At 37.0% G+C, this 14,253-nt stretch overlaps 1 pseudogene; it reads left to right on the top strand.

Moving 5' to 3' along the window:
- Positions 1-5,665: 5,665 nt before the first annotated feature.
- On the top strand, positions 5,666-13,381 carry LOC126703774 (stearoyl-[acyl-carrier-protein] 9-desaturase, chloroplastic-like; annotated as a pseudogene).
- Positions 13,382-14,253: the final 872 nt, after the last annotated feature.

The raw sequence follows: 14,253 nt of genomic DNA, 5'->3' as shown, positions 1-14,253 counted from the left end.
TTAACACTTAAAAAAGATACCAATAAGTATTAATTTGGCCAAAGCATGTGGTCTGAGGAGCTAGGCATGACTTAGGTTCTACTTAATACTTATAAAAAGTGAATAATGGGAAGTACAATGCCTTCATATAACTAAAGAACATATTGACAAAGGAAACTTTCATTAATAATAATACTTTTTCAGGTTGTTTACATTCCAAGGATGCGGTATTACATGCTCATCTAAGTCCTCCAGAAAATATGCTCCTATATCAGCCACCGATGTGATGCGATATGGTCCTTCCCAATTGGGCCCTGGCTTTCCCCACGCTGGGTTCTTTGTGGTATCCAGAAACTTCCTTAACACCAAGTCACTAGGCACTAACAGCCTCAACTTCACATTGGCATCATAACTTTACTTGAGTTTGTGTTAGTAAAATGCCAATTGAACCATTGCATTTTCTCTTTTTTCTTCAATAAGGTCTAAGCTCTTTTCTAGCAATTCATTGTTACTGCTTGGATTGAATGAACTAGTCCTCAGCATTGGGAAGCCAGTTTCTAAAGGAATAACAGTCTGGGCTATATAAGTCATTGAAAAAGGCGTTTCCCCGGTTGACCTGCGAGGCGTGGTCTGATACATCCAGAGGACATGTGACAGCTCTTCTACCCACTTTCCCTTCGCATCATCCAACCTCTTCTTGAGTCCATTAACTATGACCTTGTTAATAGCCTCGGCTTGTTCATTCCCTTAGGGATAAGCTAGGGTAGAATATCTATTCGTAATTCCCAAATCACATCAGTATCTCTTGAAAGATTTGCTATCAAACTGAAGGTCATTGTTCGAGATAAGGGTACGAGGGCCCCCGAACCGGGTGACAATGTTTTTCCAAACAAACTTCTTGGCGTCCACATCTTTGATATTCGCCAAGGGCTCGGCTTCAACCCACTTAGTAAAGTAGTCTGTGTCCACCATTAACTACCTCTTGTTCTCTGCTGCCTTGGAAAAAGGGCCAACGATATCTAAGCCCCATTGAGTAAATGGCCAAAGGCTGGATAGGGGGTTGAGGACTCCTCCTGGTTGATGTATATTTGGTACAAATTTTTGGCATTGATTACACTTCTTCACATATTTTTGCGTTTCTTTCTGTATATTTGGCCACCAATAGCCCTAAGTGATGGCTCTGTGAGACAAAGATCTGCCTCCTGTATAGCTTCCACAAATTCCTTCATGCAACTCCTCAAGGAGTAGCTCTGATGCCTATGGTGAATGCAGAGTAGATATGGCCTAGAGAAAGAGCGCTTGTACAATTTTTGGTCCTCGAATAGCCAGAAACAAGGTGCCTTTCTCCGTACTTTGTCAGCTTCTGATTTATCCTACAGCAAGATGTCCTCTCTCAAGAATAGTACTATGGGGTCTATCCAGCTAGGCCCTACTCTGACTTGGTGAACATGGACCAACTCTCCCTTTACCTCCGTGGGTTTGCACAAGTCTTCTATAAGGATGACCCGAGCTAAGCTCTGCGCCGAGAAGGTTGCAAGCATGGCTAGGGAATCAGCATGTGTGTTTTCACTTCTAGGGACGTGCAATAGGCTGAATGATTCAAATCTTGATTGCAAATGCCTGACTTGACTTAAATACCCTTGCATTTTCTCATCTCTTGTTTCTAGCTCACCCTTCACCTAGCCAACAATCATTCTCGAGTCCGAGAACATTTTTACTTCTTTTCCCCCCATTCTTTGAACCATGAACATTCCTTCCAGTAAAGCTTCATATTCAGTCTCATTATTCGTAGCCGAGAAGCTCAATCTCAGTGACTTTTCAATGCTGATTTGTTCAAGAGAAACTATAACCAGCCCCACTCCGGAGCCCCTTTGATTTGCTGCACCATCAACATATACCTTCTAGAATGAAGGTTCTTGTAGGGAGATTGTGCCAACTGATTTTCCATCCATGCTCTATGTCGCTGTCATTTCCTCTAATGGAGGTTCAGCAAATTCAGCCACCAGATTTACGAGGACCTAGCCCTTGACAAAGGTACGAGGCATGTATTTGATATCAAAAGCTCCCAGAACTGTACCCCGTTTAGCAATCTTTCCCATGTAATCAGCACTTCGATGTATAGACCTGAGCGGAAGCTGAGTTAGAACAACAACTGTGTGTGCTTGAAAGTAATGGGGAAGCTTTCGTGTAGCGTGCACCACCGCCAAAATGGCTTTCTCCAGTGGTAGATAACGAACCTCGGCCTCATGTAGTTACTTACTCACATAATAAACTGGCCGTTGTATGCACTGTCAACTCGTATCAACACCAAACTTACAGTATGAAGGGTCACAACAATATAAGCAAACAAAACCTCATCCACCTTAGGACTGGACATGATAGGTGGCCGAGATAGATATTCTTTGAGTTGCTGGAAGGCCAAAGCACACTTCTCGGTCCACTGGAATCCCTTCTACTTATTCATTAAGAGGAAGAAAGGTCTGCACCTGTCCTCTGACCGAGAAATAAATCGGTTTAAGGCAGTAGTCATTTCGGTAAGCTTCTGGACCTCTTTGGGATTTCGAGGTGCTTGTAAACTGTTAATGGCTTTGATTTGATCGGGATTGACCTCGATTCCCCTATGAGTTACCATGTAGCCTAAGAATTTGCCTGATTCCACACCAAATGAGCATTTGGAAGTGTTTAGGCGCAACTTGTGTTTTCTTAGAATTTCGAAGATGTTTCCAAGATCTCCCACATGCTCAGACACCACCTTGCTCTTCACCACCATGTTGTCTATATAGACTTCAATACTCTTGCCCAACTGTGGTTCAAACATTCTCGTCATCATCCTTTGATAGGTAAACCCTGCATTTTTCAAACCAAAAGGCATCACTTTGTAGTGGTAGTTTCCAATGGGAGTGACAAAACTATCTTTTCCTAATCGTCCAAGGTTAGTGGTATTTGATGATATTCTTAAAAGACATCTAAAAAGCTCATCCAAGGATGGCCCACCGTTGCATCCACTAACTGATTTATTTGAGGCATAAGGAAAGGATCTTTTGGGCAACCCTTATTCAGATCTGTGAAGTCCATGCACACTCGCCACTTCCCATTCTTCTTTTTAACCACCACAGTATTGGCCAGCCATTTAGGGTAGAAAACTTTTTTGATAACCCCTGCCTGCTTGAGTTTCGTCACCTCATCTTTGACAGCATTTGCATGTTCCTTGGATGGGCGTCAAGGTGATTGCTTTTTGGGAGTGATGGATGGGTTAACACTTAAATGATGATAGATAAATTTCAAATCCACCCTCGGGGTTTCATAAGCGTCTCATGCAAACACAACAACGTTTCTTCTAAGAAATTCTACTAGCTCTTCCTTCTTTTGAAGAGGCAGCTGAGTCTCGACTTGAAAGAACTTCTCCGGATCATCACCTATAACAACCTTTTCTAAATTTTCACATTTTGCCTCCTCAGCTCGTCCGTCGATAGGCAACGCTGGAGTTTTTGATTGCTATAAGCCTCTTTCAACAGAGGCCGACGACTCGAGCCGGTGCAATATGGCAGCCACTATGCATTGCCTAGCCGTGGACTAACTTCCAAGGATCTTTTTAACTTGGCCCTTAGACGAGTATTTCACCTTCTGGTGCAGAGTAGAAGAGACGGCTCCTAAGGTATGAAGCTAGGGTCTGGCCACAATGGCCGTGTATGGGGAATAAGCATCCACCATAATAAAATCTACCTCTATTACTTCTGAATCCGTCTGTATGGGTAGTCTAATCTGACCCTTTGGAATGACGGTTTTCCCATCAAAACTCACTAGAGGAGAATCGTAGGCTGTTAAGTCTTCAGGTCTCAAATTCAGCCCCTTGAATATGTCGAGGTACATAATCTCAGCACCACTACCCTGGTCCACCAACACCCTCTTCACCTCATACCCCCCAATCCTGAGTATGACCACTAAAGTATCATCATGGGGCTATATGGTTCCAATTTTATCCTTATCCAAAAAACCCAACACCGGCTGAATGTCTACTTTAGCCCTCTTCAGCCCTGAATTAGCCTCTTCGGCAGGCAGCCGACCCACAGACACCACTCTGAAGGGACAGGAGCCGGTTCTCCCTAGAGCAGCAAAGATGACGTTTATCATTCCCAAGGGAGGTCTTGAGGAATCATCTCTCTGAGATTCTGAATTTATCTACCCCCCCTGGCCACTAGAGTGATGTAAGAGCTGCTTAAGTTTTACCTCTCGGACTAGCTGGTCCAAATGATCCCACAAATTCCTGTAGTCCTTGGTGGTGTGTCCCTAGTCCTGATGGTATTGGCAATAAAGGCTCTAGTTACGCCTCATGGGGTTTCCAACCATTTTTTTTGGCCATTTGAAGAATGACTCATTCTTTATCTTCTGCAAGACCTGATGCATTGGTTCTCAGAACACCACATTAACCGCCTGAGTATTAGCAGACCTTGACTGCCCAGTAAAGTCTCTCCGAGGCCAGTTGTTATTGTTGTACCGGTCCGACTTGAAATCCTTCCTCTCTTAAGGGATAACCTTAACTTTTCCTTTTCCTAATTGCTGGTCTTCCTCAACCCTCTTGTACTTATCAATCCATTCCATAAATTGGCACACACTGGTGACAGGCTTGCCAGTCAAAGACTTCCTTAAACCGTGCTTAGCTGGGAGGCCAACCTTGAAGGTGCTAATGGCCACGTCATCAAAGTCACCATCAGTCTCGTTGAACATTTCCTAGTATCTGTCCGAGTACGTCTTTAAAGTCTCCTCTTCTTGCATGCATAAGGACAGCAGGAAATATATGGGCCGAGGGACCCTGGTACACGTAATAAAATGAGAACCAAATGCTCGGGTGAGCTCCTTGAAGGAATCTATGGAATCTGCCCTTAGGCCATCGAACCATCTCATCACCACGAGTCCCAGACTGGATGGGAACACCTTGCATATCAAGGCTTTGTCCTTAGAATGGACAGCTATTCTATGATTGAAATGGCTCACATGCTCCATCGGGTCTGTTCGTCCATTATAGATGGTGAACGTTGGCTAATGGAAACGCTGAGGAAGAGTTGCCCCTTCAATCCTGCGCATGAAGGGTGACTTGGAAATCTGGTTCAACGCTTTGCTCATAGCATCGTTTCCTAGTCCTCTGTGTGTTGGGCTCTTGTATCTGCGTTCACGGTGGTGTTCCTCTTCATATGAGAAAGACTCACTAGGAGGAGTCCTTGATCTACGTCGATAACTACCATCCTTCTCATTATCAGAAGAAGAGTCAGATCGGGAGGGAGTTCGTCTTTGTCGTGCATGGCGTAATTCCTTCTTTAGATGGTCAATTTCCCTTTGCATGGCTCTATTGTTTTGCTCCTGAAAGACGTGACTCCTGACTCGAGAGTAACTTTTACTAGTATGTGTGGTGTGTATGCTACCTTCTCGATCCTGCTTGCATTCAAGGTTAAGGAAAGCATCTTGTCGTTGGAAACCCATGGATTCTTGTTGATGGGGACTTGGTCTTACCATAGTTAAACGTCGCACTCACTATTACACTAGTTCTCCCCACAGACGGCACCAATTGTAAGGACACGTTTTTCAGCCCAAGCCCAAAGTGTATGAGATACTAGCCCAGTGAGCCTAGTACAATAAATTTGTAGAGAGTGGGTTAAAGAATTAGGCCCTAGTGAATTAGACAACGGCTAATATGGAATCAGGTGACAATCAAGCATAAATAAGAGTTCGTGATCTGAACGAACTTACTATCCGGGGAGCTATTTTTCATATAGATAAAAAATGGTTGAGTACAAGTACAATTTTGATTGCTACAGTATTCTTTCTTTCTTTTTCCAATCCCCTCCTCATGGAGGGTCTCTTCCATTATATATCTCCCCTTAGACCATCTTGATCTTACACTTGTTGATAATTTGAGCCCTTACTTTAGTGTCTGTCCCATCAGACACCTTCTCTGCCTTTCTGTTAGTTGTGGTAGCCAAGGTAGCACTATTCAGGGGTCCCCTCAACATAAATGCGGCCAGAAAAGTAGCTGCAGTGCATTCAATGTAGTGGTAGCAGTTTTCGCTCAGATATTTCTGAGTTCCCATCATTCTTATATGCTTATGATGCACATCCTTATCACTGAAACTTCTTGAAAGACCACCTTGATTGCTGGAATACATACTTGAGCTGTATTTATCATGTTTGAGGAGATATTCCTCCTCGAACCACCCTCCCATTTGTATTTTGCTCATTAAGTCCTGGGTTTGAACCATTCATTACCATTCGTTTGTCCTCAAATTACTCATGCTCTCGGCCAAGGCCCAAGACCCAATATATGATTTGGGCCCTTAACCCTACAATTATTATTATTATTTTGTTATTGTCAATATATGAGGCCAAAATGGGGATAAACCCCTTTCAGCCAAACTTTCTAACAAAATGCCTCCCATTTGAAATTATTTAGGGATATGCCTCTGTTTTAAACTTGATTTGACGAAAATCGAGTTATATGCAATCAAACTTAAAAAAAAAAAAAAAAAAACAAAAAACAAAAACAAAAACAAAAAATTGCGAGTTCCATGCAAATTTTTTTAAACAAATCGATTTTCACCAAATCAAGTTTTTCATTGAAACTCAATTTTCTAAAAATCGAGTTTCAAAATATAGGCATATTCTTAATGTAGTTTCAGACAGAGAGCATTTTGTTGAAAAGTTTGGCTGAAAAGAGTAAAACCCAATTTTAGTCCAATATATAAAGCTATCTTTTTATTATATTTTGTATAATTTAAAATTTTTAATGGTATTCTGAAAAAAGTCTCTAGAAGGCACCATTAGAGAAAAGCGTGATTATAAGTATGGCCACATTGATAAGTACAAAGTGATGGCTAGAATTTTTTTTTTTTTTTTTTTTTTTTTTTTTTTTTTTTTTTTAACATCGTTGGAAAATACATGCATCACGAGCGCATATACAGCTTCATGTAATTAGTGTGGATCCTGTGGAGGTGGATGTTAGTTGGAAAACACTGTTCCATTAATGCTTTTGTCTGAATACACATAAAATTGTGCTGCCTGAAAGTAATGGGTCATAATAAATATCTGGAACTTAAACCAGCGCACTCCCGTACTAAGTAAAAACAAAATTGAAGCTTTGACCAATTTATTAGGTTCTCTAAGTGCCATTTTCTAAGTGCTATTTTCTATGAAAGAGATTTGTCGTCGAAAAATCTAATTTTTCCAATGGCATTTTGTAGCCGTCGAAAAAGTTCCATTGCAAATAACAAATCCTTTTTATAGTGTAGGACTATCTCAAACTTATTACAATGCCTTGCATTAATAACCCTTGAAATATCCATCTTACCTAAGACACTTTACTCAAAACACTTAAGACTTAAGACATAGTAGTGCTCTCTCTCTCTCTCTCTCTCTCTCTATCCTTTGCTTTTCTCAACTTTTTTTTTTTTTTTTTTGGACACTAATAGATATTGAAAGTATTGTTTAATCTATTTTACCTACTGTGAGTTCATTTCTTTAAGATGCTTTCTTTTCCATGTACCATTAGCCTCTGTTGGATGTCTAGAATGAGTTTTGAATTTGATTCCCTTCTCTTTTCAACCCGTGTTAGTTGGCTCATTCCCATTTTGCTTGGGCTCACCCAAAATCAACCCTACAAGATGTTTAAACTATATACCTTATTAATAAATGATGGATGCAATTGGCATTGCAGTTCGAAATCACCTCTTTATTTCTTTTTCTTTTTCTTTTAATTTTTCCTATACGACACAACTCTTATTGACTTTTATTTATTTGTTTATCTAGTTACAGTTTTTTTTTTTTTTTTTACACCTTTTTTATAAAACTAAAAAATAATTGGTGCCACATAAGAAGATTGAAATTTTCAAATCTATGGAGGATTGGGTAAAAACAATGTCCTAACTCTCCTAAAACCTGTTGAGGAATGTTGGTAACCACAAGACTCTTTGCCAGATCCTACTTAAGATAGATTTATTAAGCAAGAATTATCATTTTTTATAATTAGAATGAAAGATGGATCAAAAAATCATTTGAATAGTTGATTTTCACATAATATATTATAATATAATGATTTATTACATTTGCTCTTTAGACAAGGTATATATGCCTGCATACAAAGTTATAATAATATGATGATCACTTTTATTATATTATTTTATCGGTATGATTATTTAATTCTTTAGAAATTTTGAAAGATATATTGATGCCTATTTTTGCTAAAGACTTGATAGGCCCATAAGAAGCAAAGCCCAAGCCCTTAGTTCCAATTATCTTTGTTTTGTAATATCTTATTTCATCCTACACATAGCCCAAGCCCAGGTACTTTAATGGGGGAAAGCAAAGATGTATAGTGTGGAGGGTAAAGATTAGGTCTATTTTGGGTTTAACATGATCCATGATATAAAGCTTTCAAAGTGGGACGGTGACACTTGCATAATTTAAGCAACCATGAATAAACCCATTTGCTAGACATTTACACACAATGGGATATACCTTCACAAGTTTCTCTATGTGACTAAAAATTCTACCTGACCGCATTTAGCAATGAGAAGCATGCCAACTTTGTTTAACGCTTTCTGATGAGCTTTGGCAGATTTATTTGGTTCTCTAAGTACCATTTTGGCCTAAAAGGGTTCATAAAAACAAGGTTAGCAAAATATTTATTAAATTATGATTAATCCAGCCCACCCTAATACTTGTGCAAAAACAAAATGACAAAACTACATTTTCTTCTTTACATTTTCATGCGATTCCCACTTTGGTCCCTAACTTTTTTTTTTCCTACCGCTTTTAGTCCCTAAAATCAAAAATGCGATCTTGTTTTTGTCCCTACCGTCAGTGCCCTAACGACAAAGTCCTAGATGGCAGATGGAACATCCTATTAGCTGACGTGACATTGATGTGGTGATTAAAATATTATTTGGCATTTTTATATGCCACGTTAGCATTTTAATTTTTTATAAAAAACCATGTCAGAAAATTTAAACCAAGAAAATAAATTAAAAAACAAAACTTAATTTTTTTTTTTCGTAAGAATTGAAGTTGTTCTTCGTGCAGTGCCGGCTCAACATACTAAGCAAGTGAGGCAATTGCCTAAGGCCTACAAGCAAAAAAGGCCCCAAATTTTAACCAATCAAAAATTTTTAAGTCCCAAAATATTAGATGATAAAATAATGTTAATGGTGACCCAAATAAAAACCAATAAAAACCAAAATTTGCTAACTCAACTGTTGTGAAAAATGTAATATATATCGTAACATTACTTCTACCCAATAGGATATATTTCCTGAAAGTATTAATTAAGCCCAAAATTCTAACCAATAAATAAAAAATAATTTTTTTATCAAAGAAAAAACTAGAACAAATAAATTTTTCGTTTGATGTGTAACCTTTCACCTTCCCCATGGGTCTTTTTCAGTGTAGAATTCATTAACTCCCACACAGAGAAGCTAAAAAAACACACACTCTCTCTCTCTCAACCAAACAACTAAAATTTTAAGACAAAAATTATATACATATTCAATCTCAAACCTCAATTTTTCTTGTATGAATTGCTGGAAATTTTGCCCCACTCTCTATTTAAAGCGTAAAAAAGAAATCATTTTGAAGTTGTAGCTGCTGTACTTCAAACCTTCTTCTTCTCATTTGAGTCTGATCCTCAGGTTTGTTACCTCTCTAGAACCTTTGCTTCTTTCCTGAACTTTCTCATAATTCAAGCTATCTTGTTTTACTTTCTCTTTATTTTATTCTTGGTAATTACTTTAAATTCTGACACAGCACATGGGTAAACTCATTTTCATTCGTTCATTCATTTAACATATTGGTTGGGATGTGGAGTAGCATAGGACCATAAATTTATTTTATTTTATTATTTTAGTAATCATGGAACTACCTCTATACTTATCTCTTAGGGTTTTAATTTTTTAAATAAATTTCACCTTCATTTTTTTGTTGAGAATTTCATTGACTCGTTATATAAAAAAAAAAAAAAATAATAATAATAATAATAATAATACTTGTATACTCTTGTATGGGTCCACATTAACACTACTAGTTGTTATTTTGTTAACAAGTAAAACTATTTTTGTGAGAAAAAAAAATCAACTAATAAAAAATTTTAATATTTAAATTAAAAGAAAAAGCCTCACTTAAAATTGTTGTTTTAGGCCCCAAAATACCTTAAGTCGGCCCTGTCTTCGTGTTCTTCCTAAATCCATGAAATAAACCAATCTCCAGCAAACCCCAAATCCAAATCCAGCAACCAAATCTACTCCATTAAATCCAGAAAAACAAGAAATAAATCCAAGAAACCAAACCAAACCATAAATAAATCGAAGAAATAAACCCAAAAACCTAGTAACCAATTCAATCTCTAGCAACCCAAAATTTTTCTTCAGAAACAAACACACAAAAAAACCCATAAAAACAAACAACTCCACGTTCACTCCAAAAAAACAAAAACAAAAACAAACCCAGAACAAGAGCAAGGATACCCAAATTTGAACAAACTTAGTCACACAAGTCTCAAATAAACCCAGATACCCACTCATGGGCAATGGATTCTCTTCTTGATGCATGCCATGGCCACCACCGGCGATGTTCCCATTTTCCATCCAAACACCATTCTCCACCGAAACCTCTAACAAATCAAACCCATAAACCCAAAAAAATCATCAAACCCACATGAAAAAAACAACCCAGAAATTTAAAACAAACCAACACCCACATGGAAAACACAAACCCAAGTCAGAGAGATTGTGATCAACACCAACTAATCTGTGAACTCCATGCCCTGATCTGATGACAAAGCTCCGTGCGTGGTGACACTGATCCCGAGGTGATAGAATTGGACCTCTAGTGACCGGAGCGGTGGAGCAAAGAAGGACGTTGAGAGAGAGTTGGAGAAACCAATTCAGCACGATGAATTAGAGAGAGTGAGATTGCGAGGATAGAGATTTAGAGAAAAACCGCAGCTCGTGGTGGCTTATGGTAGCTATGGAATAGCTTAGAGAGAGAGAAAGGAGAAGAGAATTTGATTTGATCTTGAGATTTGGGAAGCTCCAGCTTATTTATGTGTTTATGTTTGTTTTTTAATTAGATTTTTTTTTTTGAAACCGTTTTTTAATTAGATTTAAGTTTTGTTTTTTAATTTATTTTCTTTTGTGGTTTAAATTTTCTAACATGGCTTTTTATAAAAAATTAAAATGCTAACATGGCATATAAAAATGCCAAATAATAATTTAATCACCACATCAGCGTCACGTCAGCTAATAGGGTGTTCCGTTTGCCACCTAGGACTTTGCCATTAGGGCATTGACGGTAGGGACAAAAACGAGACCACTTTTTTGACTTTAGGGACTAAAAGCTGTGGAAAAAAAGGTTAGGGACCAAAGTGGAATTGCGTGAAAATGTAGGGACGAAAATGTGGTTTTCGTCAAAGAAAATTGAAGCTTGCCATCCTTTCATTGATCCTAGGAGGATTGGGCTAAAAACAATGTCCTCACTCTCCAAAAACTTGTTGAGGAATATTGGCAACCACAAGATTTTTTGCCAAACCCTAACTTAGATGGATTTATTGAGCAAGTCAATGAACAAAGGAAGAGAACCAAAGACCTTCCCGATGAGTATTTTGTTGTCTTAGTTGGTGATATGATCACAGAAGAAGCCCTTCCAACTTACCAAGCTCGAATTAATTCTATAGAAAATTTCCATGATGAAACAAGTGTAGATAACACACCTTGGGTAATTTGGGCTAGGGTATGGAGTGCAAAAGAAAATAGGCATGATGATCTTCTCAATAAGTACCTTTTCCTTTTCTGGAAACGTGGACATGAAATAAATTGAGAAGAAAACTCAATACTTGATTGGGTCAGTATTGGTAAGATATGCAACATAAGAATTTCAAAACTTTTTTAACTTTTAAGAAATGAAGATTTTAATAATTTAACTAGTATTTTAACAATTTTTTTCCTTTTACACCTTAAAATATAAAATAAATTAAAATAAAAACTTAAAGAAATTTATGAGAGAAAAAATTAACAAGATTTAGTCTTAACCACCTATTGTCTGCAAGAAAAAAGTTTTAAATTATTATATATATTTTTCATGAAGACATGAGACGATTTTAATAATTTAACTAGTATTTTAACAAAATTTTCCTTTTACACCTCCTTAAAATATTAAATAAAAAAAAACTTAAATAAATTTATGAGAGAAAAAAATTAACATGATTTAGTCTTAAGCACCTATTGTTGCAAGAAAAACATTTTAAATAGTTATATATATTTTTTGTGAAGACATGAGACATGATGGCACAATAATTCTTAAAAAAATTAGGACTCAATATGGTGGAGATACCACAATGAATTAATATATTAGTTAATTTTATTTACTTATATGCACATTTCATTTTTATTTATAAGTTTTCAAAATAAATATTAACTATCAAAATTTTAAAAAATATATCTAATTAATAATGACAAGCATGCAAAAGTGTTCTTGGCATGTCCGACGCGGATCCGTTAGAGATTTTGAAGTATCCATGCTTCCTAGGGGTTAACTATTCTAATTATCAGATTTGATTATCAAATAGGTGCAATTCCAATCAAAACAGTTATAGGTTTTCAAAATTGCAGTCAGTTCTTTGTCTGTACTTCTAGCATAATTCAAATACGATAGCTACAACTCTCTTTTAACAAAATGTCACATTGAGTTTGCATCTAAAACCTAACAGTGACGAGTTAAGCCTTGCTATATTATTCCCACGTTAAATGCTCTGCAAATTTATAAAGCTATTGGATAGAGATCTATACTCTCAAAATTCATATAGTTCAACATGTTAATGTCTAATGCATTTTGGACCTAGGATATTGGCACCGGGGAAAATCCATACCTTTGGACCATTTACACATCATTCCAAGAACAAGTTGCATTTATCTCCCATGGCAACACAGCCAAGCTGGCCATGCAACATGGGGAAGTAAAGCTTGCCCAAGTATGTGGCATAATCGCCTCAGATGAGAAGCGCCATGAAACTGCTTATACAAAAATAGTTGAGAAGCTTTTTGAGCACGATCCAAATGAAATGGTAATAGCCCTTGCAAATATGATGAAGAGGAAAATCTCAATGCCAGCCCATTTGATGTATGATGGCCATGACCATAATCTTTTCAATCACTTTGCTATTGTTTCATCAAGGATTGGGGTCTACACAGCTTGGAACTAAACTGTGGAACTTTTGGTGGCTAAATGGAAGGTAGGGAAGCTGATTGGACTTACAAGTGAGGGACGAGAAGCTCAGGACTATATATGTAGGTTGGCTCAAAGGATGAGAAGGCTAGAGGAGAGAGCAATGGCAAAGGCCCAAAAAGCACCCACCATTCCTTTCAACTAGATTTTTGGCAAGGTAGTCAATACTGTACCGATATTGATTGTACCGGCCGGTATGTATCGTACCAGTATGTATATTGGTATTGAAACAATAACATTTCGTACCAATTTAAATACCGGCCGTATCAGCCATATCGGCCAATTTTGGGCAATATCGGCCAGTATAGAAAAAAAAAAATTTTGTTTTTTTAAGTTTTGTAATTTTTGAATTTTTGTTAGGGCAGAATGGTAACTTATTTGCATTAACTTATTAGTATTATTTGTTTTCTTAGTATGCAATGATAACTTTTAAGCTTTCTATTTTTTAAATTGTTTTTTTTTTTTTTAATTGATACTAAAGTCTAAAATCATGAATAATTAGTTTTGAATTGAGGAAATGTTTTGTGATAAACTTTTATATATATTATAATACACACACACACACACACACACACACACACACACACACATATATATATATATATATATATATATATTTATTTATTTATAAATATAAAAAATAGCGGTAAACCCGAAACAGTATACCGATATTGACCAGTATCCGAAATATATCATACCACTGGCCAAACTGGTACAGCCTCCGGTACGGTATTGACTCCCTTGATTTTTGGTAGAGTGGTGTAGCTAGCTTATTAGATGTGTTTTATTTTCCTTGTTTCTTCCCACCGTTACTTTTTTTTCTTTTCTTTTCTTTTGTAATTTAAATATTAAAATAATTGGAGAGGAAGGTTTGAAGCTTAGTTCTCTTTATAAGAACACCAAACAATATCACTTAGCTATAAGTGAAATAAACTACCCAAAAAAAAAAAAAAAAAAAAAAGAATCCTTATGTCAGATTATATGAGCAAAATAATGTACAAATCACATGTTAAATCA

Source organism: Quercus robur, chromosome 10 (assembly GCF_932294415.1).
Source record: "Quercus robur chromosome 10, dhQueRobu3.1, whole genome shotgun sequence".
NCBI classification, from domain to species: domain Eukaryota; kingdom Viridiplantae; phylum Streptophyta; class Magnoliopsida; order Fagales; family Fagaceae; genus Quercus; species Quercus robur.
The sequence above is the reverse complement of the archived record's forward strand: the minus strand, read 5'-3'. Positions and strand labels throughout refer to the sequence as shown.